The 26,143-nt window shown below is 51.7% G+C and overlaps 1 protein-coding gene across 1 annotated transcript in view; it reads right to left on the reverse strand.

Annotated features, from left to right (window-relative positions):
* Window positions 1–13,029, reverse strand: part of STARD13 (StAR related lipid transfer domain containing 13) — a 347,642-nt gene extending 334,613 nt beyond the window's left edge. Inside the window, exon 1 of the mRNA XM_053665600.1 lies at window positions 12,608–13,029. The gene's annotated coding sequence lies outside the window, so the exon portion shown is untranslated. The remainder of the gene's footprint in view (window positions 1–12,607) is intronic.
* Between the last annotated feature and the right edge of the window lie 13,114 nt (window positions 13,030–26,143).

Genomic DNA, 26,143 nt, shown 5'->3' on the forward strand with positions numbered 1-26,143 from the left:
TCCTGATTTGCTGCCCCCGGGAATGAGGGGCTGGTCACAGAGTCCTGTGCGGCCCCAGGGCAGGCTGGTCCTGCTGAGGGTGGCGAGGGAGGAGGCGGAGCGCCCGTGTATAAGGCCTCCCGTTCCAACGTGTTTCCACTGAGAAACGCCCCCTCCTCGCCAGGCGTGGGCCTGGGCTCTCAGCTGCTTCCCGAGAGAACCACGCATCAGAATCCGTGGACGTGGGGCTTACGCTCCGCTGCCTCCTCCCCCATAGTTGCCTCCAAAGAGATCACGGAGGCTTCAAAATAATTTTTAAAGCTCACACCCACCCGTCTGAGAACTGCCACGACTCCTCCCATTACCCAGATAGGGAAGGAGACATAAAAATTTTCTCAGAGAGGAAATATACAAAGCTAATGAGTATCCAGAAAAATTTTTGGTTTCAACAGCAGCAAACAATACAAGTTAAAATGATGTACCTTTTTCTCCATAAAGTTAGTGAGGTTGTGAGAACATACAAAATTCCGTGTTGGTGAGAATTAGGTAAGGTGTTTATTCCCACTCACTTCTGGGAGTAGTTTGAATTAAAGCCACTTTTGTAGAAAATAATTTTATAATATCAAACAATATTGCTTTCATGATAGAAATCTTAGAAATACTGTTAGTAAATGGTCTGAGATACTTTATAAACAAAAAAACATTGACAGCAAAGTACAGTAAATGTTTAGCATTTAGGTAGAGTTCATTACATCTTATATGTGCAAAAATGCACATCAAATATTTATGAATTATGAATTTTAAAAACATGTAGAAATGTCTTTACCGTATATTTAATTAACAAGTAATATAAATGATATATATGATATATGTTATAGGGAGATCCAGCCTGTCTCAGTGCGAAGAAGAAGCACAGCAGTCGCGTGATGATCCACACACACACTTCCCTGCTTGCAATTTCCAAACCCAGGAGAGACCAGAGCAGAGGGTAGAGGCAGACAAGGTGGGGGCGGACTGGCTCTCTCGGACCGGGCCTGGCTGAGACTTTCTCCCGTGGGAAGGTGCCTGGCTCACAGTTCTGGACACCTTCACAGGAGGTGAGCTTCGGTTTACTTGCCTCGAGCCGACGCCGCAGCACCTGTTTCTCCCCCAAGGTGAGCCTGACCGCACCCCTCGGCAGAGAGCCTCCCAGCTTCCCGCCGGGAAAGCGCGTCTCAGCTTTACCTCTCCAGGCAGGGGGACGGGCGGGATCTGGGTGCACACGCAGTGGTCAGGACCACTTTTTGTTCTGCCCCGCCCCCACACCAAGAGGTAAAACGGCAATGTCTTTGTCACACGTCCTTTCCAGTCAACACCCAGGACCCGAGAGGAAGAACTGTGGGTGCTCAAGAGGCGCAGATTCTCAAACCTACCTTTCCATTCCGCTGCCTTTCGCACCACCTGCACCTGCCCTGGGAGGCTGAGTGCAGGCCACGCCCATCCTTTCCGCGGCCCAGTTTCACCTGCAGCGCCGGCTCCGTAAGGAGTTACAGGGGCTTCTCGACTCACGACGGACTCACGTTCCGATGAGCCCATCGGAAGTTGAAATATCGTAATTCAAAGATGCATGTAGTACCCCTAACCCACCGCACACCCTAGCTCGGCCCAGCCTGCCTTCAGCGAGCGCGAACACTCCCGTGGCCTCCAGTGCACACCTGCCGGGGAGCCGCCAACCCAGGCACCGATAGAGTCCAGAGCGCAAAGTGCGCCGCGCACAGAACGCAGGTCTCTCCCTTTCGGCACATTCACGCCCCACTGTGGCGGACTTAACGCTCTTTCGCACCGTGAAGCATGACCCACAGACCTGGCTTCAGTTCCCTCTCCTCATCTCGTTCTTGCTGTGATTTGGGGCCAGTCAGGGTGCCTGCTTTGAACTTCAGTCACCACACTCAAAGTCACCTTCCTCGCCTTGGCCAACAGGATAAAAGGAGAGCGCTTGTGAGAAACCACTCAGCAACTGTCCCCTGAATGTCGCGAGGATGGCACTACCCGAGGGCCAGGGGAGATGGGGGTGCCTGTCACCAGGCCGACCTCTCAAGGTTGGGAACCAATCAGTGCAGAGCCCTTGACCTACAAAACCCTCAGGAGGCTCTCAAGTGCAGGCCAGAAAGTAAGGAAAACAATCCGTGGGCACTTCATCACCTAATGGCCAAGAGTTAATGGCCACTTTGGGGTCTCTAAATAAGAGACAACATTTCAATGATCTCTCTGACCAGCAGTTAATGAAAACAGTATTTTATTTCACCAGCTCCTCTTTCCTGGCTGATTTTGATGGGAAGGCAATGCTTAGGAGAATGGAGTTGGATAACAGAATCATTACCACCTAGGACATTTTTTTTCTCTTATGAGAGAAAGTGCTACTTGACTTTGGCTTTCCCATTTTTTCTCCCAATATGAGGCCGAGCAATATTACTAAGCAAGTGGAAGCTCTCTGGATCCCAGAAACAGCCCCCAAGCAAGGACCGATCACGAATGGAAGACAGGGAAGCCATTCGGTTAAGGATAAACTGAATGCCGAGCTCTGGCTCTCTCTGGGGTTCTCTTGGGTGTCATAACTCAGGGGTAACGGAGGGACCACGGGGCAAGGTCATATGTCAGTGGCACTCGGCTGGTTCCATGGAGGCTGTTGGGCTAAGCAGGCCTGTAGGCTCTGACCACAGAGGGGCCTGGAATAAAGCAGCTCATGCAAAACCCCGACTGCCCCCGGAGGAGAAGAAGCTGCTGCTAAAGTGAGATCAGGTCCTGTCATTGGATGCCTTGGGCCCGGGTCTTCCGACCGGATTTCCAGGACTGGCGTTCCACAGCTTCCTAATCTCCGAGCGAAGGAACTCCTGGCTCCTCATCTCTAAACAGAAACCATCTGTACCACCTCCCTGGATCTCAGGAGGAACAGCCACGGGTCTCCGGATGCGCTTCACTGTTCCAATGTCACTGCGTGTGGATCGGGACATACTCTGTGGAATCACAGTGGTTGTGGGTGGGACGTGGTCTTGGATGTCATTTCAGTGTAGGGGTTACAACTGAGCTGGCAAGGAGACACCCTGGCAACCAGAAGAAAGCAGGGGGGTTCGGAGCGGGGACTCCCGTCCCGCTTGCTGGGAGCTGAATTCCAGTTCACGGAGGGGAAATTAGAGGGTCCACCCCAGGGGCGCTGTGGAAATTCCGTCAGGTGCTGTAGGTGGGGCGCCGCGAGGACCTGGACAACTAAGTGCTGTGGGACCCTTGCTCGTGTTGTGGAAGAATTTCACACAGTGCTACACGCTGCTAATGGTGTGGTTGTAAAATCTGGTTAACCACAAAGGAACCGACGTCTGTTTGAAAAGTGGTCAATCACCGGTAGGGGAGCCATTATCTGTTCAGTTTGCACAGTGTCCAGTGAGCATTTCTGTACCAGTCACAGTTACTACAAGTAAATTCTCTCTTCCTCAGCGTCTGTCCCAGAGTTTGGAAACTCAGATTCATCCAGCCATCATTCAGTACCTGGTGAGCCCCTACTATGTGCCTGCCAGCTGCTCTGGGAATGGAAAATGCAGTAGTGAGTCAAAACTCTCTGCCCTCATGACGACTACCGTCTAAAGTAACAAGGAAACTCTAGAGTCTGTTCTTTTTTAACACAAGGAAACTGAGGCTCAGACGCTCCTCAGAGGTTTGCCAAACGTCACACAGCTAGTTCCTGTGACCCCTGTTCATCCCAGGCTTAAAACAAAGTCTTGTTTACCATTCAGGTCTGCAAATGTCCAAAAGATGGGTCCCCTGTCAAAGCAGCTACTACAGAAAGAATACGGTCGCATAAATGCACCCACACCTCACTAAATGACATGTTCCCAGCCCGTGTCCCCTTTCCTCTCTTGTCCCATCCCCCACGAGTGGCACTGCTATCACCTCCACTGAACAAGCATCTGAAACTGAGATGCGTGAGGTCAATGGCGGTGAGAAGCAGGAGGTTCACTGTGGAAAGGTCACTAAAGAAAGACAACTTCACCTCAAGAATTTCAAGCTCCAGACTGTGCGGCAGACACCCGTCTGTGACTGTTGCGGTGAAACGCTTACACGGTTTTCATTTTCAGACTTTCAAGATGGTATGCAAAGGTGTTCAGGAACACCTACCTTGCTCTCTCAGAACTTATGTACTCAGTTTAAATTTATTTCTACATTCTTGCTCGTATAGAAAAGTGGCAAACAGGAAGTTTTAAGCCCATAGTTTCGGGGTTTTTTAGGTATGTGCTACTCCATTCTTTCTAAGTCACCATCCTCTGACATGAACCATTAGATGATAAAGAAAGAAAAATAATACTGTCAAACTACCGCCTGCCTTGAATTGTAAAATTCACCCCAGTTTTAGAGAGGTAAGAGTGTGAAAAGAGCCCGAGAACCCTCCGTTGGTGAAAATGTTTCTCAGGTGACCCATCACAAAATGAGCCTATTTTCTGGACGCTGCACGGGCGCCGCGCTGAAACACGTCTGCTTCATCCTTCCGAGGGCCCATCCGAAACGGCACCGAGAGGGGAAAACGGGCGCAGAAGCCAAGTCCTGGGCCTTTACGAGAGGCACACACTGAAACGTTTAGAGACAAAGGGATGATTTCTTGGATTCATGTCACAAAAAAAACCTGGGGACTGGCGTTTTGGAAGAGTACACATGAAACCAGACCTCGGGTTGAAAATTGCTCAAGCTGGATGGCAAGGTGTATGGGGGCTTAGTAGGCCATTCTCTTTAAAATTTCAGGGGAAAAAAACCCAAATTCTCTCCATAAAGTACTGACAGACTCTCCCAGGCACGGGCTCAGGATTTTTTATAGTGAGGAGGTTAGTCTGTGCTCGGCTTGGCAGTTTCCAAACGGAGGCCCGGGGTGGGAGCTGGGGGGACCTGGCGGGGACTATGAGTGAGGAGGTGAGCGGGAGTTTGCCCATCGTCAGTCTTTCCTTTCTCCTCCGACCACCTTATCTGTCGAGGCGGCCGGGTCCTGCCTTCATTGCAGGGAGAGGTAGCTGGCCGCTCCTCCTAGCTGCTCCTGGCCCCGAAAGCCAGGCTGCTACGGTTCTCCATCAGCATTTGCACAGACTCAGGGGATAGGCAGGGCTGTTCTGGAAGGTTATTAAAAGCAACAAGAATTTTTTACTGAATGTTCCAGTCTCTATGCTAAGTGGCTTTCCACGCATGATTTTAATTCTCCTGGCAGCCCTTTCAGGATGATAATAATGTGATCTCTACTTTTCCCCACGAGGACCCAGACTGAGGAGAGTTCAGTGTTTTTCCCCCAAAGCCAGCGAGTGGTAGGGCCTGGCTCTAACCGCATTGCCGCCCTACCCGCCTCTGTGCATCGATCCTGTCCAGCAACCCTGGGTGGAGGGTCATGGGAATCACAGCCTGCTGCGGCCCAGCTGCGGACTGGGACTCAACACCCGCCCCCCCCGCGGTAATCGCGGGCGTGGAGGGCTGGAAAGAGTGCAGGCAGAGAAGGACCCTTGGAGAAGCAGCAGATCGGAGGGAACGCAGACACGCCCGCCCAGTAGATGCGTGAGGCCCCCGCTGCAGGCCGAGCTGGCGAGGCCTGCTCCTCTCCCGCTTCCCTTTGCCTGATTTGTGTCTTGTCCTTCATTCCTGTCCCCTCCCCACTCCCCTTTGGCAGCTATTAGCTTCGTCTCTCTAACTTCGGCAATGTTTCTGCTTGGGTTTATTTATAGGTTCCACACAGAAGTGAAATTATATAGTTTTTGTCTTTCGTTGTCCGACTTATTTCACCCAGTAGTGTAGCCTCCTAGGTCCATCCACGTTGTTGCAAAATCCCATTCTTTATGGCGAGTAACATTCCAGTGTGTGTGTGTGTCTGCGCACGCGTGTGTATCACACCTTCACCCGCTCCTGCGCTGACGGACACCTAGGTTGCCCCCATACCTTCCTCGGCTCTGACCAGCAAGGCTGCAGTGGACCTGAGAGTGCGTGCATCTTTTTGAATTCATGTTTTGGTTTCTTCAGATAAATACCTGCAGGCAGAATGGCTGCGTTGTACAGCATCTTCATTTTTTTTTTGAGGAATCTCCATACTGTTTGTCATGGTGGCTACACTCGCCTACAATTCCACAAACTGCGAGGGTTGCCTTTTCTTCACGTCCTTGCCAGCGCTTTTCGTTTGCTGATTTACTGGTCACAGCCAGTCCGTCATTTGTGAGGCGATTTCGACTTGCGTTCCCCTGATCATTGGGATGCGGAGCATCTTTCCTCCTGTCTGTCGGCCACCTGTGTGTTCTCTTTGGAAGAATATCTGTTCAGGTCCTCTGCCCATTCCTACAATTACACTGTTTGGTTTTTTAGGTGTTAAGTTGTACGATTTCCTTATATATTTTGGATGTTAGCCACTTATCAGAGGTGTCCTTGGTGGCTAGCTCCTCCCACTTAGGAGGTGGTCTTTTTTATTTTGTTGATGGTTTCTTTTGCTGTGAAAAAGCTGTTTAGTTTGATGTGGTCCCATTGGTTTTTCCTTCTGTTGCCCTCCTCCGGGGGAGGCTGTCAGGATCGACCTCAGAGACAGCTCCCTGCCCACGTGTTTAGACTATAGGGGCATATTAACAATATTGGTTCTTCCAATGCGAGATCAGGATACGGCCTTCCGTTTGCTTGTACCTTCCTCAGTTTCTTCGATGTCTTGCAATTTTCAGAGTTGCAAGTCTTCCATTTGTTTGGTTAAATTTCTTCCTAGGTATTGCATGCTTTTGATCCAGTTGTAAATGGGATTGTTTTCCTAGTTTCTCCTTCTAAGCATTTATTGTTGGTGCATAGAAATGCGCCACATTTCCGTAAATCAGTTCTGCAACCTGCAGCTTTACTGAATTCATTCATTAGTTCTAAGACTGTTTGGTGGAGTTTTACAGTTTTACCCATAAAATATCCTGTCACCTGCAAGTATTAACGGTTTTACATCTTCCTTTTTAAACTTGGATGTATTTTCTTTGTTTTTCTTCCCTGAGTGCTGTGGCCAGGACGTCCCACGCTCTGTGGAACACAGCAGTAACAGTGGCCACCCCTGTCTTGCCCCTGATCTCGGAGTGAAAGCTTCCTGCTTCTCACCATGGAGTATGATATCAGCCGTGGGGTTGCCATTTACGGCCGTTGTTTTGTTGATATATGTTCCTTCTATTCTCATTTTGTTGAGAGTTCTTATCGTAAAAGGGTGTTGAATTTTGGCATGTGATTTCTCTGGATTCATAAAGGCAATCGTCTGGTTTTTATCCTTCCTTTTGTTAATGTGATGTGAATTGTCGTTGATGTACAGGTCCCACTTGGTCATAGTGTACAGTACTTTCAGGGTATCATCGACTTTGGTTGGCTAGTACTTTGTTGGAAGTGAACTCCGAGGAGGCTGCCTGTACGGGGTAGTTTTGGGAAGTCCGGGAGAGCAGGGCTGGTGGTGCCAGCACCTGGGGCCCTGGCTTGCTGGCTGCAGTGGCTTCTGGCAGGGAGGCCGGCTGTGTGTGCTGACGCCCTGTTTTTCCTGCTTGCACTCTTTGCTTAGAGGCAAGAGGCTTTGGGCACGGTCGCTGGGATCGCGCTGGGATCTTGTAGGTGGGCGGAAGGAGCGGAACAGAGCTGTGGTCCAAGCCCTGGGGGGCTGCTGCAGTTTCTGAGCCTCCACTACTCGGTCTTTCTCCTGTGTTTTTTGTTCAGAAGCTGTCTCTTCAACCCTCAGTTGTAGTCCCACGGGAGTAGCTGCTCTTTATGCCCCTGTGCACTTGCCTTTGCTCAGCGTCCTCCTGTGCCGTGGCCTGCTTGCACCCCCTCGCCTGAGCCTGTCGATCCCTTTGGGGTGCTCCTGCTTCCTCCGGCCTCTGGTGCCTGGCTTGGCTGGTGTGCCGCACACCGCCTCCCGGAACTCGGATAATCTGTCTAGGTTTCCACGGCTTCTTTCCCTCCTTCTGGAATCCCACTGCTCATTAAATGTCATAATACAAAGAATATCTTCTTATGTGTCCCTTCCCTTGTAGGGCCCTGGCTGTCCAACCGTACTTCGTTACAAGATCTAATCATTATTCTTAATCTTAGGGAGAGTCGAAGACCTGTTCTCCTCTGCTTGGCTAACTACTACTCTTCTCCCCATGATGCCTCAGTGACGTTGCCATTAAAAGGTCTTTTGGAGTGGGATGCCTTGAAGTCATCATCTGTACCCACCAGTAGTTTAGGCTGCAGGGTTCAAGGGTACTTCGAGTGTGGCGTGTGTGCTCACAAGCAGTGAAGGTCAGCCAGAGGGTGGAACTATCAAGAAAGGCTAGAACCACAGCCAGCACCTGGCTTGGCCTGTAGCTTCTCCCGGGCAGGTGCCTCCCTTCCCCTTCCAGCCATGTCACTGCCGGGGGCCACCTTTGTTTATGCCCAACGGAGTGTACCGCCAACCAAAACCCCCAGTCCCATTGCACAAGGGTAAGGTCTTCCAACAAGCACTTTTTTACTTGCACTTAGGAACCGAAGTAAACAACCGTACGTTTATCCCTGCTTTACGCATCTGGGTGGATTGAGACCATGATGCACTGATCGATCAGTGATCGATCTGTCTAGCTGTGTCGGCTCCTGTTTCCAAACTGTTAAGTTCCTATTTCTTAATCTGGTCTCCAGTGATGTCACGAAGGAATCACACTGGGCGCCACCGAAGTTCATGTGCCTTTTGTCTATTGCATTTCCCCTAACTGCTGTTTCCCACTAACTTGGCCAGATTTAATTTGACAAATAACAATTTGGTCAAGAAGACAATTTTGTCAAAACGGTGATCTAGTTAAAAGGCAGTAATGGCCGTCGGTGTTCTCTCAAGTGGGTTGCTTTTGTGCTGGGCAGCATCGTGGCCCATTTTGGGCCTTACATATTTTTGTCCAAATTTGGCTTTTTCTCAATAGTTGGATTTTTAAAAATGTTTCATTCATTTCCAACCAGTTTATTCCTATAAAGTACTGTTTATAATGGAAACAATCTAACTATTATGCAATTAATTAGAAAAATGAAAATGTGTAATAACTGATGGATTGTTTTTAAAAAATATGCAAGGTTCCAAATACCATATGACAGATAGAATCCGTGTATCACAGGAAAAGCATAAGGGAGACCATCACACACTAACGTGCTACTGGGTAGTGTGTGATTAGTAGCTAATTAGCTACTAGTGTGCTAATTGGCGCTGCTGGAAAGGGATGGTGTTTACATTTTTTCTGGTTTATATTTATAATTTTTTCCCAAGTTAGCATGTATTGCTTAAACAGCCTAAAATAGTACCTAAATCATAATCATGGTCCGTTGTTCAACCACTCTATTAGTTTCAAATAATTTGTGCCTTTTGGGACGCTTAGCTTGTTCTGTAAGCAGTACCTTAATTGTTCAAACTTTTTATACTAGACAGAGTAATTATTTGAAGATGAATTCAATATACATAATGAGAACAGTGAAAGTTCTGAAAACTGTAAAAACGATGTCTGTAGATATTTATAGCCCTGAAAAGCCGTCCTGTATCTTATCACCCACATGGAAATGGGTGATGATGGAAGATAGTCATTTTTCCACTAACTCATTGAGTTGAGCAATTTTCCTTGGACTGTATTCCTTTCAGCTAAATCACATCTACCAGGCCACGAACATATTAAAGACAAAAACTGTGCCTGTGCCAATGATTTACTTCTCGGAAAACACACGCTGGGTTTTAGGGACCCGCCACTGGCGTCTCTGGGAGTGCCCTGCCACCCAGCCCTGTAATCCTCCGTCTCAGAGTCCTGCCAGCCTGAGAAGCCCCAGCAGCCTGTGACGGTCAGTTCCTTCGGCAGCGGCCTGAAGGCACCAGCGGGGAGTAAGCTCCTACTTGAAAATAAACGCTGACAAACGCGACTAGGACGCAGTCCAAGTTCTTCCTCCAAGTATTTCGCACTGACCAGTTCCCAAGGAAATTGCTCAATTCCTCCACCCTCTGGCGTCCCTACAGACTCAGTTCAAGGATATGACAGACACTTAACGTTCTCTCGCCCTGTATGTTTCCCAACCTTCCTTTTCCCTTCACTCAACTTAACTATTATGCCCATATTTTAAAAGCTGGCGTGGTCTCTGGGGCCAGGACTGCAGCTGCTCCCTGGCTCTCGCCTCCTAGTCTCTACCTGGGTTTGGGGGTCACCAAGGGCTCCTGGCAATGGCCAGCCCAGCGCACCTAGGCCGTCCAGGTGCTACCACTGGGCACTCGGGTGACACTGCCTAATGCACCGTGTTATACAAGACAATGCATTTAAATTCCAAGTGGTCTACGAGAGGGTCCAGTCTTGATTGTAATATTTGCTATCACAGCCCTCGCCTTCCTGGGGCTCGTTCATTGTGCCATCGCCTGTGACATCAATGGGAACCTGCAGAACGAACGAGGGGACAGGCTTCCACTGGGCTATGGTCGCCGGGGTCAGTTCCAGCTGTGCCTTCAGGTTTCACTCATTTGATGAAAAATGAAAAAAAATAAAGGGAACGGTCAGCTCTGGAGGCCCAGGAGACATTGTGGACTTGTGAGTCCCATGACAGCGGCACTTCTTCAGGGCTGGTTGTTGAAATGACAAAGGATTCTTACCCTCACTCCTAATTCCAGTCCCTCGGGCCACCCTGTGGGGAGCTGCAGCCCCTTAGCGTCAGGGTTGAAAACCACACAAATGTGAGTGACTCTCATCTTTGATAAAATAGAAGGAGAAATCTTGATTTATTTCTGGGTCCTGATTAAGCAATTTCTCCCGAACTGATGCAGGCAATATACTTCACCTTTGCCTCCCCCTCCCCTGCCACTTTTATTCTGCTTTTAATTTTATTAGAACCAGAAAAGCAATTACTCAGAGCAGCTGTGAGGTTGGGTCTGGTTAATGAAGCCAACGCATCACCTGAATATTGATTCTCGGGTACAGGATTCTTGGATGCAGACGAGCAGAAATGTTGTGCAGTTAAAAATCCCTTTTTCTGCAAGGCCGTGGCACCCTGGAATGCCGAGCCCGGCCCCTGCGCATCCTCGGAGCCCGGCCCCCAGCTGTCCGGTGGCACAACCTCACTTCCTTAGCCGCCTCCCTGGCCCTCGAGCCATCTCAGGCCTTTGCCATTTCGGACCTGAGTGTTGGGATGGGAGAGTAGCAGAGACACATGGGGGGGGGGGGAGGGAAACCCTCCGAGAGCCCTGGAGACCGTGCGCTCTTTGTTATGTGCCAAGTGGGAAAACTGTCTTCCTCCCGGGCCAAAGGGAGCGGCACCCTTCTCATCCTCGCTGAGGATGAGGGAGTATCTCACCTAAAGCGAGGGCAGCTAATCAGCACTACCTGGGCCAGGTGAGGTAGGCCTGTGCCGGAAGCGGGCTTGCCTGGGGCTGGTGGCGCGGTGGCGTGGTGGCGTCCAGGCCAGGCCCTACCCCGCTGCCCCTGCCGACTTGAAATGGGGTGCTCTCGGCCCTTAGGGTTCCCCCTCTCCACCCATACACTGGAAGGAACCCATATTGCAGGAACATGTACTAGGGAGCCAACCTATGACTCCAAATGACTACCCAAGGTGAGAGAGAGAGTAAGAAGCCAGTGTCTGGTTGCTCTGAGTGTGGACGGCGCACGGTGGCGCTCTCCATGACAGGCGTGCAGCCCCGGGCTCGGAGATCTCGGGGGAGCTGGAGAGAGCCACAATTAGCCTGGTCCCTGGGGGACCCACGAAGGCAATGCAAGAGCATGGAAACTTCCGGGCGACGCCACTTTAAGTAAAAAGACACAGCGAGGTTCTACTCTAGGTCTTCTCTTCACAGTCTCCAGAGAACAGAAAGATTAGCCTCTTATCTTTCCACCCACAGAGGCGCGCTTCACAGCGATGCCCCCTTAGAAACAAATCACCAAGACAGCTGCAACCACGACTTACTCCACGAGATTCGTGCAAAAACATTAACAGCACCTGCAAATTTCTGTAGAAACATCAGATTTTGATAACCTTAGATAAGTAACTGCCTTGTGTACTTTTAAGCATGTCCTGTGTCAGTGTGTCTGACAAACCTCTGGCCCTTCGTGACATCCAGCTTCCCAAGCGGCTTTGCCGCAGTGACGAGGACCTGGCCCACGCGCAGCCACAGCGGACAGCACAGTGCCCACGCCCTGCACGGCGGCACCCACACAGCTGTAGCAGCAGCATCGCCCCCTCCCACGTCCCAAAGCAGGCACCGAGCAAGCCGGAGATGAAGACCCAGAGGCCTGACCGGACGTTTGGCTGCGATCCCACGGGGGCTTCCTCTCCGTGGGATTAGTTCTGTGCCCAGATCGGTTTTTCAAGTGACAGAGATAAGTGGGTGCCCTGCAAAAGGACACCAATTGCCCAGAGTGAGAGCAGAGAGAAAGCCCAGGTTTGAAGGTGCAAGTCTGCATGTCTGTTTCGTGACAGAAGCGTTTTTGTTTTTTAAGCAGTGGCTTTCAGAAAACTACTTGGAATCAGAGCTGTGTGTGGGCAGAGAGCTGGTTGCTCACAGGCAGCCGGCAGGGCGGCAGGTTCAAGTTTCACAGTAAGTGACACGGAGTTTCAAGGAACGTCCTCCAACTACATTCCCGGTTTCAGAGTTCCAGCGTTGCGGCTGAGGGCTGCTTACCTTTGCCAGGTCGGATCCTGCGAGGTCATGGAGGTTAGAGCAGCGGACCAGGGTGCAGGAATGATTTTCTCCTGGAAGTCCCACCTGTCACGGCGCCCCGCGCCTGGGAGGGGCCGGCCTCTGCCCCCAGAACACCAGTGAGGCAACCGGCACAGCACATGTGGGAAGCGGCGTCTCTCCCAGCCGGTGACAGTCTGCACATGCTCTCCGGGACAGGGTGCCAAGCTGGCCCGGGCCTGCAGCTCCCAGAGCACCTCGTGGGGAGGCCCCGGGGCCGTCCTGGGAAGGGAGGGGGTTCTGTGCAGCCTCCAGCCGGTCTGCAGTGGGTATGCTTCTGCTAGGGTGGGCTGGCACTGGTTAGAAAGCAGAGAGGCACTGCTTTCTGTTCCTGGCAGCTTCCTGGGGAACCAGGAGGGCGAACAACAGCCCGTGGGTGCTGCTGCTGCTGCTGCTCCCGGCTGATGTGCGGAGGGCTCGGCGGGGAAGGTCCACTCCCTGAGAGCGGGCGGGGCCTTTCTGGGAGTGAGGTTCGCAGTCGCGAGTCCGCACAGCCCCAGGGGACAGACCGGTCTCTGCCTTACAAAGTGGGCCTGTGACTCTGATGTAACATTTGAAGTGGACTGTCCCCATCCAGTGAGACGTCACTGTGAGGAAGAAGCGTCTGTCCTCTGGCAGGGCGCAGGTGTGCAGTGAAGACCACCAGCCTGTCGCTGTCATGGTCACCTGCCGCAGCACGCCGCCGCAGAAGGAATGTGGCGTTAGGCGAGAAAACAAGGCCAGCACGTCCAGCCTCTTCCAAAGTCAAATGTGAGGGTCCAGCCGTGAGGACTCCTGGCTCCGACTTGGATGCCCAGTCCTTCCACAGCCTCTGCTCGCTCAGGAGCCTGAAGCGGTGGGTGGTGAAGGTGGATTAGAGAGACAGACGTCTCCAAGGAGGAGGTGATGCCCAGAGACCCTCTAGGTCAGGCTGCACGGCGAGGACAAGCCCGGGAACACCTTGAGGTCTCCGTGGAACTCAGGGACTTCTTCTGTGGAGGGGGAGAGGGACAGGTTCCGGACCAGAAGACAAACACTCCCAGAGGCGCAGAGTGAGGCGCCCTGGGTCCGGGGGGTCTGTGACTCCACGTCAGTGGTTCTTTTTCATTTTTACTTTTTATTGTATTTTCCCATTACCATTTAGTCCCCTTATACCATCCCCTCAGATAACCACACTTTGTCCACATCCATGAGTCCTTGGTCCTTTTTGCTCGATCCCTCCAGCTGCTGACCTCCTGCCCCCACCAGCTGTCATCTGCTTTGTCTGTGCGTCTGTCCCCATTGTCCTGGTTAGTTCAGTTTGTTCATTAGATTCCACAGATGGGTAACGTCATATGATACTCGTCTTTTTTGTTTTTACTTTTATAGCACAACGCTGTCCAGGTCCATCCATGCTGTTGCAAAGGGTAACATTTTCTTTTTTATGGCAGGGAATTCCACTGTGTAGCTGTCCCCTGGTTGTTTTAGCCAAACATTGGGGCTGCTTGACAATGTAATTGGTTCTAATTGAAATGTGAGCTGAATTATGCCAAATCTTCTAATTTTAAAAAACTAGAAATTCAGATTTTTATATGAAACCTTCTATTTTTTTAATGTTGGCAACTGACTAAAATGTTTAAAAATACCATGAGCACTCCCCCCAAAAATCTATCAGGCTGGTCACATGTGCCCTGCAAATTTACATTTATGACTTACAAGTTTGTAATTTATATACTAGATGTACGTTTATGACTTATAAGCTTGTAATTCATACACTAGATGATTTTGAATCTTATTCTGCTGGAAAATATGTAGCCCAGGGAGATGCGTCTCTAAAAGAACTGTCAGGATGCTTAGCAGTCAAAGCAGGACTCGAAGACGAGGCTTCCGAGCACTTTTGTGGTGAAATCGGGGGCCCTTGCTCATCTGTGTCACAGTGGAGGCCGAGACATGAGGACCGCGCGTGGCCCCCCCACCGGGTTGGGAGCGTCCTGAGAAGGTGAGGAACGTCCGGGGCAGGAGAACCCACAGCGGGGAGAAAAGAAAACGGCCTTCCAGTAGGAGGAAGACCAGCCAGATGCGGCGCCACCAGGCTTACAGACCGGAACGGCCGAAGTAGAAGTGAATAATGGCTCAATGGGGAGCACCGCACGTAAGTCGCTAACTTAGGAACTGAGAGGAAGAAAAGGCTGACTGACTTCTGAGTCAAAGAGAGTTGTGTGCAAAATAAAGTTGACTAGGTAATTCTCTCCCCCATCTGTGTGCAAAACAAAGACTAGGAACGCTTAGTCCTGGTGGTCGGAGCTGCCACACCCGGGCCCCCTTCCGGACCTGCTGGATGAACTCAGACCGGACGGAGAACCCCTCCTTGTGAGTGGGGCTCACCTTGGCAGAGGGAGGGCAGTGCCGGCTCAGCCAGGCCCGGGGCAGAGCCCTTCGAACGTGCCCGCTGGGTCGGACCGGCCCTGGTGAAGGGGGCCGGAGCCTGGGGCCCAGAGCCCAGGGTTGGGCGAGGCCTCCAGTCTTTTTAAGACTCATCTCCAACCTGAGTTATTTCATTCCAGGAAATCACCCTTACCTGTCAGGCTGCCTTTCTTATAGAGTATCTTTTACTTGGCTCTATCTTAGTGTAGTACTTACATTGAATTTCGATTTTTGTTGTCTACTGGTCTGCCTACCTTGGTAAACTACACATTGGCTGAAGCAGGTCTCTTTCTCATATCTCTTTATTTTTACAACTGGCACAGTCTGTGTTCGGCCCACGTAAGGAACTTAGTAAATATTGGTTGAATGGATTAGTACATACACAGACAGCTAATTGTTAGGAGGGGTAGCATGTGCATTATCAATGCAGTGAAATTAAAGTGGTAAGGCAAGTCTTTGGAAGAAAATTCGGTGTACATGTACGCTTTTCTAAGAAGATTATGTTGTATTCTTCAAGGTATAGTTGACTTCACGCGATTGCAATATTCAGTTTGCATTTGTTCAGTATCACATCCCAGTAAATATTACATTGGCTTCTTTCTCCAAGCTTTCTAAGCAGTCTTATAAATGTTTCCTGTGACCGGTTATGGGAAGGCGTTGGTCAGTAATGGGCGTAGAGCTGAGCATTAACACAAACTGGCCCCCTCGAGCCTCATGGCGCTCTCACAGACTCAGGGAGCAGTGAAGATGATTTGCCTGCTTGGCCCCAAACAGTTCCTGGAAATCAGCGGCGCCAACAGCACCGGATGCCCCCTGGTTCAGGGGACCGAGCAGTGCGGTGGACGGAAGTCATTATTTTACACGTAGCTTCGGAGCTCACTCCAGAGAGCCTCCACTCCGACATTGAGAACGCAATCCAAAAGTAAACAAGTAAATTTAATTTTGGCCCCCAGTTTCTATGACTGTTGGGGAAATGGAAGACTACAGAGAACAGGAAGGAGCACAGGAGAAGCAGCGGGGACGAGGGTTTCGTTACCGGTGGCGGCAGAGCGACGGACGCCCAGACCTCAGAGGGCGAGACGCCTATCGCTTCATCTCCGTGGTTCTGTGAATGGACTGGGCCCCGCGGGACAGCCGCCCCGCCCACTGCGACGCCTGCGACGCTGCAGGAATCGGAGGGCGGGGAGCTCTGGTCTCTGTGTTGGCGGCCGCCCTAGCAGGTGTGAGACCCCGTCTCCCAGGGGCTTCGATCTGCGCCGCCCAGCTGCTCGGGGAGGCTGAGCACCTCCTCATGTCCTTCTGGGCCATTCATGTGTCTCCAGAAAAAGTCTATGCAGGCGCTTTGTCCACTTTCTAACTTGGTTATTTGGGGGTCTTTGTTTATTTTTTCCCATTGAGACTTGTGAATGTAAACCCTGTCGCCTTAGAGAGATAGGACTTTGGGGTCCCCCTGCCTCAGTGGGAGCTTTAAAGGTCAGGGTGCTAGATGTGTGCCCCGAGCCCCTGGCCCTTCCAGAAGCTGGGAGGAGGGGTCCCTCCCTGTCGTGTGTGCCGGCTGGCATGGGCCGTGTCCTCGGGTCTCCGCCTTTCCTCTCCACGTCCCTGTGGGTGTCTGCCTACTCACCTGACGGGTGCAGCTGGCTCCGGACTCGGCTCCGAGAGAATTGCTCCGTGGGGAACTGTCCACTCAGGCATCGTGGGAGGAGGGGGGCGGGAGCCTCCTGTGTTGCCATCCTGAGGGTCCTTCCCTCAGTACTTTTTATGCCCTGTCTTAAAGGGATCGTTTTTGGTCTGGGGGCAGAGCACGAGCCCCGGGGTCAGGGGCAGTAGGTACAGTGGGTGGAGGGCAGCAGGGGGCAGCTGGTCAGTATTGCCTCAGAAGCATTTCTGAAGCAAGGGAGCCTGGGTCCACCTTCAACAGGCTGAGGCTACCACGGGGGGCAGGCAGGAAGGACGCCCCTGCGGGGTGCCTTTGACCACAGCTCCCTAGCAAACAGGGCCCTGTGCGCTCCCCAGTTGAGTTGAGACTTCTCCAAGAGGTAAAAATCATAAAATTTATTCTTTTTAAAGCCCAGGAAATTACAAAACACAAACAAGCAGAACTAGAACATAAGCAGGTGCCTACGAAAAAGAACTAATTAGACATTCTTGACATACACAAAAAGGCTTTAAAAACTTGGGCCTGTGTGTAATCAAAGAGAATTAGTGAATTCTTGAAAAGAGTAGAATTGGCAGTTAAATAGTATTTGAAGGGAAAACAGCTGAGAATTTTCCAGAGTTGAACAGAGACGTTAGTTCTTACATCAAAATAATGGAAAGTGTCAGGCAGGATAAATAATACCTGATGTGAAATCGGGCTTCAAATCTGAATTCTCTCACCTACTGACTCTTTGTGCCTTTTTCAACTCTTTATTTCTTTAAGCTTCTAGCTCTTCATTGTATCGGGAAACTGCCTGTGGCAATTTTTCAAAAGGAACACAAATTCTTTGCCACTCCTCCTGTCCAAGTGACGGAGGGTCCGTGTCCCCTCCTCTTGGGCCTGAGCAGGCCAGTGGAGTGCGGCCGAGTCAGCACCTCGGGAGTCCTGAGCCTGGGTCCCGAAGGGCCTGCAGCCGCTGTCCTGGTTCCTGAGGAAGTGACTTCCAGACACCTCTGGGTGGGACAGTGACCCCTGGCACCCAGCTGCCGTGGCCTGAGAAATGAGCACCATGTGAAGACTGTGGGCAGCTGCCCCCAGTAACAATCCCAGCAGAACCCCCTGGCCAAGGGGCCAGACCTGAGCGCAGAAGCCGCCAGCCGTTGAAGTCACCTCTGGCCGGGGCCCCAGGCACTGCGGCAAACAGCTGCCCTGGTCTGCCGGCTGGATTCCCAGCTCAGAGTCCTCGTGTCCAGTGAGGCGGCGGCCACGGCCACTGAGTCTGGGGTGATTTTCCCTGGAGCCATAGACGCTAAGCGCACCGCGCTGCAGAGCTGTTGTGAGGAGTAAACGGCAGCTTGGGCGCAGCTCTGTCCAGCCACCACCGGTCTGGAGGCTCTGCAGCGCCTAGTGTCCCAGCAGCAGGAAGTGCGGGGGGGGGGGGGTGGAGGTTGGAGGGCTGGTGGTGTAAGCAGTCCCAGGGGCAGCAGCGGGGGCGCCAGTGCCCACCACCCCTTCCGAGCACAGTGGAGATGCCCAGTCCCGTTGTAAGTGCCCTACGGGCTCCGGAAGCTCTCCAAATAACCCCTCAGGGGCGCGCCGCGAGGGCTGCTCCCTCACAGCGGAGGGCCCCGGGCCCACAGAGAGGTCAGGTCTCTGTACCATTCCCACAGCCAGCGTGCTGGTCGGTTCTGGAGACTGGGTTCCAAACCAGGGCCGCAGGGCCTGCTCTGGGCCACGCTGCCCTGCAGAAGACAGCGAGCCAGGCTGCAGCTGGGGGAACCCGGAGCCACTGGCCCCAAAGCCTTGGGAGCGAATTTTCTCAGGAGCTGGTCTGCAGGGATTAAAGAGGCCAACGTGGGCCCTGAGAAATCCAGCTCAAAAAGTGAAGGGCTAGGAAGACAGAGCAAGAGTGCTCCGTGAGAGGAAAGGACCTTGGCGTGCGGCCAAGCGGGGAGCAGCCTGGGAGAGGAATTCGGAAACGTGGCCAGGCCTCTCCTCTGGGGCCCCGTCTTCCGGGGCGGGGAGAAGTGCAGGAGGTCAGCTGTGAACACTCACGGGATAGAACTCAGTGGAACTAGAGCTGGAGCTGAAACGTGAAAGCTTGGCTGATGGATTCGGCTCCTCCCTCTCTCATCAAAGGCCCAGCCCCTTTCTCCAGGGAGAATGCTCAAGTTGATTTGCAGCAAAAAAAACACCCAACTGTTTCTACGAAGTGTCATCTTGCCTGTGAAGGCCCAAGACAGGCCAGACACAGCAAAGCCAATTTGCTCGCCCCTCTGTCCCTCCCAGGCGATGCCCCACAAAAGCTCCCTGCAGGGGCCCAGTGAGGGGCACGGGCAGGCGGCCTCCCCGAACCCCCTCTGCTGTTCCCGCCAACTACAGAATTAGGTGCCCGGACTGCTGTTCTCTTTTTATGTGTATTACTAAGGGTCGTGTTTGTGGCTCGACTCCATCTACAAAACAGATCATTGAAACACTGACCCCATGAGCTTGGGGGGGAAGATGCTCAAGGGATTTCAGCCTCTGTGGGGAGGGTGGGACTTGCAGCCCAGTGCGCAGTGAGATTTGGGGGTTTGGGGCCACCAGAGGTTACGTGGGTGCAAAATGTGATTTTAAAACAGAAAATTTATTTTAAAATGAAAGCTGGCCAAGTCTACCCATTGCTTTGATCTTTCCTGGATGAATAGAACCAGTCCAGCGGAGGGATGGCCCTCCGAGGTCAATGGCCTGGAAATGCCGCGGGCCCCGCCCTCCCTGCCCGCTCCCCCAGGACCTCCTGCCTTCCCCGGCATCCTGGGCTTCACAACCCCGGGACTCCCAGGCTCTCCCCGGATGGCTCCTTAGTGTCACGAGAAGGCAGATTTTTGTCTGCAGGCCACCGGACGGAGAAAGCGTTCAGCTCTGTCGTCAGGACGTAGTTCAGAGGAGCTCTGGGCGGGGAGGCCGTGGCCCTCACACTCTGGGCCTGTGGGGGCTGCGCTCAAGTGTTTTTGAGTGTGCGGGGCGGGTCCGCAGAGGGTGTTGTCGAGGTAGGTGGGCGTGGCCGGGCGAGGTTTTCCCCTCCGGGGCCTCCACTGGCCTGGCCGGTCAGCCAGACAAGGTCAGGACTCCACCTCCCAAGGCCTTCCTGAGGGTCTCACGTAGTGATCCAGATCAGGCGGCCAGCCCAGCGCCTGGCGGAGAAAGGGCGCCCAGTAAATCGTAGCAGTCCCCGAGTTCTTGTTACCTGCTCTGTCCTTTCTCCTCTTTAGCTCTTCCCTTGTCAGCCTTCATTTCCTTTATCCCGAACTTCCTGACATGCAAAAACAGATTTCTTATTGTTCCTCCTTGAGACAAATGAGCAATGCATGAACAAGTAGGACAGTCCTGTGCAAGGGGACATCGGGGAGTGTCAGCCAGTTCCCCTCCTGACACCCTGGAAGGGGACCCATCTGAACTCAGTGTCCCCAGAACCATAGGCCTGAAGGGGCCGGGCACCTTCTTGGCATCCTTTGTAATTTCCATGTGTGTGCTGTTGAAGCAGCTGAAATAGTCTTTGCCTGTCTCCCGACTTCCCGGACTCCGTCCCCACCCCAGGGACGCTGCGCTGGGTCCCCATGGGGGCCGGTCCCTGGACACGGAAGCGGGCTGCAGGCGGCCAGCCACCCAGGAGGACCCTCTACGGGGAGATAGCAGCCCCCGGGTGCGGAGAACGATGAGAACCCGCTGGAGGTCTCTCAGCGGTGTGGCCTGTCCCGGGCTGACTTCCGAACTGCTTCCCCATCACAGGCAGAGGCGCTGGGCAAGGGACACGTGTTCGTTCCCACGGTTCCGAATTGAGGAGCCAGAAAACTGCAGCTGCCGTGGATGCTTCCACTGGGATGGTCACGGCCACACCCAGCCATCCCTGGGATCCGGCGCTGTGATGGTTGATTCTAGTTTTCACTTCCAACACTGTAGCTGAGTCAGTGTTTAGTCCAAACATCATTGTATATTCCACATGTTCCACAGAGTTTACCCAAGTTGGAAAGTTCCACTTTATCCAAACTTATTAGTCACTGGTGTAATCAGCCTCAAATACTTCGGCATACTGATTTTTCTGTTCCAGATATCTTATTTGTTTTTAATTGTTATGTGGGACTAACTTCCTCAAAGACTTGTCTTTCTCTTACTTTGTTCATTGTAAAAAAAAAAAAAAAAAGGATTTCGACATTGTAGTCTGAAGGGTAACTGACTGCAGGAAAGGGCCTGGCCTGAGACTCAGAACTACATTGATCTATTCAGCGCTTCTAGGGCCACCTTGAGAAAACCACGTTTCTTGTGTTATTCTGAACAACACACGTTTGCGAACAGTGTGTGGAATGTCTTGTTCAAGCCTGACCCAGACAGGTTTGTGGTACGTCAAGTTTCCTTGTTTTGCAGTCATGGTCTCATAAACCTGCGTGAGGTGTGTGAGCGTTTGCAGTTAGCTGCTGTGACGTCCGTCAGGCACGGCGTCTGTCTGTCTCCAAGCGTGGAAAGCCCCTCCATGTTCCGACGCGTGCCTCCCAACCTCCTCTGAAGGCTTTCATCATATCTGATACTTGTTTCTGGCCCAGGATGGTTTTGACCATGACATATTAGAGTCTGGGAAGATTGCCATTGCTCCCCTTGAGGATGGAAGCGACCTTGTCCTTGGCTCAGAGGGATTTATGAGATTATGGAAAACTCACCAGGCCGCATGGCTTCCTTTTCATTTCCCGCCGTGGGTCTGAGGCCTTGCGTCAGACAGAGCAGATTCACATCATTTCATAAAAAGAGAAGTTCATCTCTGGTGTAGTCCATGTTTGCCACCCTAGAATTTTCTGCCATGTCCCCTTTTCCAGCCCCAAAAGGTGTGGATTTGGGTTGGAAATGGCGTAAAGCCACTTGGAACCACGTGACATGTCCCTGCCACAGGAAGAGGATGGACAAAGCAGTACTCGGTCCTGTACACAGTCAAGTTCATTTGTTTCCTAGAAAAACAGTACACCTCTCTCCTCCCTGGCTCGGAAGGGCTGTGTCTGATGCAGAACCACCTGGCACTCGGCTGAGTTACTCAGACAGGGAGGTAGGCCCTCCGGCCCCGTAAACGTGGGTGGAGGTGGGGGAGCTTGGGTTTGGCGTCCCACAAAAGTACATTCAAACTGAACCGTAACCCCTTTCTAGTTCCCTGTTCTGGGGGCGATTCATCTACGAGCCTTAGCCTGTTTCTTTACAAAACAGAGCTCATCGTTCTCCCGATAGCATAGGCTGCATCGTCGGAACTCGTATTTCTCAAACACCCCACGGGGGTGGCCATCTGTGTGCCCACGAAGCTGACCCAGCAGTGGCCACCACAGCAGTCCGGCGTGAGTGTTGCAGGAGCAAGTGTGCAGTTTTGGGGCCCGAAACTCATGTGCATGTGTCACCACAAGAACCACCACCCTGGTCTTCCGTGTCCCTGGGGGACAGGAGAGCGTCTGCCCACCCGGGGACGTCTTCATGACAAGCACTCGGGCCAGCTGCTGGCAGAGCTGCATCTGTGACCAGTGGGGACCAGGCGTGGCACCTGCTGGCGTGGGAGCTCAGAGGAGGCCTGTGGGCTCCAAGAACTCAGGTCCGAAAGCATATTCTTTTATTTTAAATTTAATTTTCATTTACACTTGAAACATGATATTATTAGTTCCAGGCGCAGAGCGGTGATTAGACATGTATATACCTTACAGAGTGCCCCTCAATGAAGGTCCCCCACCTGGTCCTCCTCGTGGGGGCCCCCACAGGTCCCCACCTGGCACCACACACAGTTTTGACAACGTTGTTGACCGTATTCCCTCTGCTGTGCTTTGCGCCCCCACGACTATGTCATAACCGCCGATTTGTGCTTCTTCATCTCCTCTGCCTTCTTCATTCCACCCCCGGCCGCTCTGCGTCCAATGACCATCAGTCTGTTCTCGGGATCTACACATTTGTCTCTGTTTCGTTGTTCATTTGTTTTGATTTTTGGATTCCACCTGTCAGTGAAATCTTATGGTGTTTGTCTTCCTCTGTCTGATTGATTTCAGTCAACAGAATGCCCTCTGGGTCCACCCATGTTGTCAGAAATGGCAGGGTCTCATTCTTTTCATGGCCACATTGCCCTGTGTGTGCACCACAGCTTCCTGACCGCCCTTGTCTGCAGATGGACACTCAGGTTGCCTCCATGCTTGGGCTACTGTAACTAGTGCTGCAATGAATGTTGACATGCATATATCTTTTTGAATTAGCATTTTGGATTTTTTTCATTTAAATGTCCAGAAGAAAACAGTCTGGATATTCCTCAAAGATAAAAAATAGAACTACCAGGTGACTCAGCAATTTTAAACACACATACTTAACCATGAGATTTCTCAGGAGAGACTCGTCCATTGCCACCTGGAGGTGTCCGACTTTGTGTGCCTTAGCCCGTGACGAAGACTCCCAACCTCCCGTCACAGAGCCCTCCATCATGCACAAGGCGCCTACACAAATTCTTCTCCGCCTTTGCACGGGGCCTCCAATGAGCTGGAGATGCCTTCTGACTTCAGGCAGCAAGTCTGAGAGATGTCGGTATCTGGGCAGCCTGCAGACTTAAGCCCTGCTGACTGTCACCTGAAGTCTTAATGAGACAGAAGCTGCCATATAGATCCACCGACCAATCAGCTGATCCATGCCGCCCTCTGGATGCACCAGGAGCTCCTGGTGCCAAGTGGGAACGTTCCCTGTGTGTTCCGCATCCTCACAGCCTCCATCTGGTACTTGACAAGGGCCCCCACCTGCTTCCCATCCCAGCCCGTGGGTCCTACTCCGTCCCCGCCCCCGTCACCCTCTAAGGCTTTAGCCAAACCACGGCCCACTTAGCAGAGGCTGTGACGTCCATCCTGACTTTGCAGACCTCTCTGGAAGGTGGACTCCAAGTTCATTCTCAGTCTCGGGCTAGAGTCTGACCGTGAGTGCACAGACACCCCAGAACCGCCACCTGGTGTGTGTTTTGTCTCCCACTGCCTGCGCTGTGCGCACTAGAGTGGGACCCCCAGTACCGATGCTTCTGGAAATCACATTTGCTCTTTGCATGTGAGGTGGTCCTGAGTTCCCACGCTCTCTTATGGAGCTCAGCAATCGCAGGTGGGTTTAGTCCTCCAGGGCAGGCACCTCGTCTCCACAAGCAGGGCCTTTCCAGACCTCGGCTCCCCTGGCCCTCCCTTGGCCCAGGGTCCCTGCCTTCTCCGGTAGGCCTGAGGCTGTTTTATTAGGACTCTGGGCGAGGTGCAGTCTCTCACACTGTAGATGAAAACGCTAATCATACCAACGTCACATAGATAACGTTCAGCTGCCCGACTCCAGGCAGCTGCCTGGAACTCTCGGGACGTCACGCCTTCGGTGGATGAAGTCTTCCTCACCTAACGCCCCCCCGACACCTTTGCAGGTCCCTCTCAGTGCGTTTCCCCTGCGGTTCATCACCCCGTGTAAGGCATCCCCGTGGAGCGGGGGTTCCAGGGGCGGCGTCTTCCTCGTCTTTCCACGTTCAGCTCCAGCACACGGTACGCACTCAGTCCACGTTCACTGAACCCATGGAGCAGTCAGGTGCCTGGCAGCTTCCAGATCCTCTATTTCTGGAACCTCTGCAATGACTCATTTAATTCCGAAGTCAATCAAATGCCGAAGGGGACTCCAGGCACTTTTCTCTATTCCTCCTGCGTTTCTGTAACTGTGACTCGCTGCTCTGTCTCTGTTTTATTCGTTTTTAGCGATGAGAACAAAGCAGGTGTGGATGACATGTACTGAGCACTTGCTGTGGGCTTGTGGACCTCAGGTCAGTGACCCTCCCCGCGGCCTGTGCCGCCTCCGTTTTAAGGAATAAGAAAGAGTGAAGTTTGTTTTCCTCTCTGCGCCTGAGGACCAGAGCTTAGTGGACGAGAGAGAAACAGTCTCGAGAGCCCTCGTGTAGAAGCTGTTTTTCAGGGGCTGCTCTGGGCAGGGCTCGACCCCTGAGCACATTGAACTTGCGTTGCTCCCTCTTCTTGCACCAGAAGAAACCAGAACTGAAAGATGCAGCCGAGAGATGGCTCCAGTTTTCTTAACTTTATTGCATAATAGGACTAAATGGACTAAAAAATACTCATAAAAAGAAATAGACTAAAACATACTCATGCAGACATATTGCAGTTGTCTTTTATTTGGAGTAAAACATCATCTCAGTCCATCGACGCCACATTGAACAGTTAGAGGTGATAAATGATGGAACAGAAGCTGTCTGCTGTCAGTCACACTGGAGAGGGGACAGAGTGGAGGGGGGTTTGCATTCTCTCTGCAGCAGGGCAACGTTTTAAACAAGACAATGTCATCTCCTCCCCTTTCAGAGACCGCTCTCAGGTCCTGAGTCACTCTGTGAACAACCAAGGACGGGTGCGTTAATACCGCACACCGTCTGTTGACCGAGTGTATGAAATCTTCGACCGTGTCATCTGAGGACTAGAATTTCCTCCCTGTTTTTTTCTCCTCTGGAACGAGACGCAAAGGTAGCATGCTTGCTGAGACTTGCCGAGAACAAACGAAAACATCTTTGTGATAATTCCTTCTCAACAAGTTGTATTAGAACCTTTTTCTGATTAAATACAGTTATTATGCTTTTCTGAAGGAAAAACTCAATAAATCTTTTTAGCCTCAATTGACCCAGAGTTATTCTTTATCTGGGACAACTCCAGATAACTCACTTAGGTTACCAAGATTTTATATATATATATATGTGTGTGTGCGTGCATATATATAATCTATAACTATACAGGGTCCGGCACAAATAACACCCCTTTTTATTACAAAATCATAAGCATGTAATTCTGTAACATAAGAATATCACACTCAAGCGCACCATAGGACACTTTAGGTGAAATGTTCAAATTGAAACTATAAATTACCACACCCCTATTATTGCCCCACCAACCCCACTCCGGCAGGCCTTCCTTCGGCCTGGCCCTGTGTGCACGTGTACATATATAAACCTATAATCGTATGTTACAAGTAATACATATGCTTCCAGAAACCTTGCAGGTTTTATTCTAATTACCAGCATTTTATGCGATCACAAACTAAGACTTCTAGTTCCATCTTTCTGCTGGGACCATATGTTCGAATGTTATTTAAAGTGAGTGAGCACATCTGAAAGTTTTCCCATTTTTTATTAAAGTAGAATTCGTATGCAGGAGAGTTACCCTTGTAACAGCTTTGACACACATGTACGGCCCCGTCACCGCCCCGCAATCGGACATGAAATGGCTCTGTCATTGCCCCAAATGCTCCTTGTTCTCTGCAGTCAACCCCTCTCCCGACCCCCAGCACCTACCAGCTGTTTCCTGTTCCGGTTGATTTGTCTTTGAAAAATGTTATGTAACCGGAATCAGGAAGTGCTCATGTGGCCCAGTGGATTGAGCGCTGGCCTGGAAACCAAAGGATCAGCAGTTCGATTC

This window comes from Artibeus jamaicensis, unplaced genomic scaffold (genome assembly GCF_021234435.1).
Source record: "Artibeus jamaicensis isolate MK-2021 breed Jamaican fruit bat unplaced genomic scaffold, CSHL_Jam_final contig_415, whole genome shotgun sequence".
Lineage (NCBI taxonomy): Eukaryota > Metazoa > Chordata > Mammalia > Chiroptera > Phyllostomidae > Artibeus > Artibeus jamaicensis.